The sequence below is a fragment of the Mastomys coucha genome, chromosome X (genome assembly GCF_008632895.1).
Source record: "Mastomys coucha isolate ucsf_1 chromosome X, UCSF_Mcou_1, whole genome shotgun sequence".
In the NCBI taxonomy this organism is placed as follows: Eukaryota; Metazoa; Chordata; class Mammalia; order Rodentia; family Muridae; genus Mastomys; species Mastomys coucha.
The window spans coordinates 144505591-144506332 of record NC_045030.1 but is presented as its reverse complement, the minus strand read 5'-3'; the positions used below and the strand labels follow the sequence as shown (position 1 = coordinate 144506332).

General features: G+C 35.2%; 1 protein-coding gene across 5 annotated transcripts in view; it reads right to left on the bottom strand.

The window, feature by feature from the left end:
- Positions 1-742, bottom strand: part of Phf8 (PHD finger protein 8) — a 117372-nt gene that overhangs the window by 65643 nt on the left and 50987 nt on the right. The window lies entirely within an intron of this gene.

Here is a 742-nt window from a genome sequence, read left to right as displayed (position 1 = left end):
ACCCTGGCTGTCCTGGAACTCACTCTGTAGACCAGGCTGGCCTCAAACTCAGAAATCTATCTGCCTCTACCTCCCAAGTGCTGGGATTAAAGGCGTGCGCCACCACTGCCCAGCCAAGGTTGAATTTTTTTAAATAAACATTTGTAAATAAATATATCTACATGGTTCAAAAATTAAATAATTAAAAAGATATGTTAAAAAGCATCCCTTCTTCCACTGGTAACTATTTTTCATTAGCTTCGATGTCCCTACCGATTGTGTCTTCAGGCGAATATGAACATATATAAACACAATTCTTGTTTCTTTCCTTTTTATACATATAGTTGCTTCTATAGATGATTCTGTACCTTCATTTGACAAATTCTGGAGATCTTTCCAAATCAATACATAGAGAGCTTAAGAAAGATAATAAAAATTATCTTTTATAGCTGTTTTATACTTAGATGAATATTGGAAATTTTCTAAAAAGTCATTTTGGCAGTAGGCATCAAGAACTTTACATTTTTTCCATATACTTTGATCCAGTAATTGATCTTTCAGGAATCTATCCTGAAGGAATAAACAGGAGATAAGAAACAAAGACATATGCTTACAGATATTTACTGTATGATTTGCTGTAGCTATAGCCCTCCAAATAAAGAAACAAATAGAAAGCAACTATAAATAAACAAGCCAGTAGTGGTGGCACACACCTTTAATCCCAGCACTTGGGAGGCAGAGGCAGGTGGATTTCTGAGTTCGA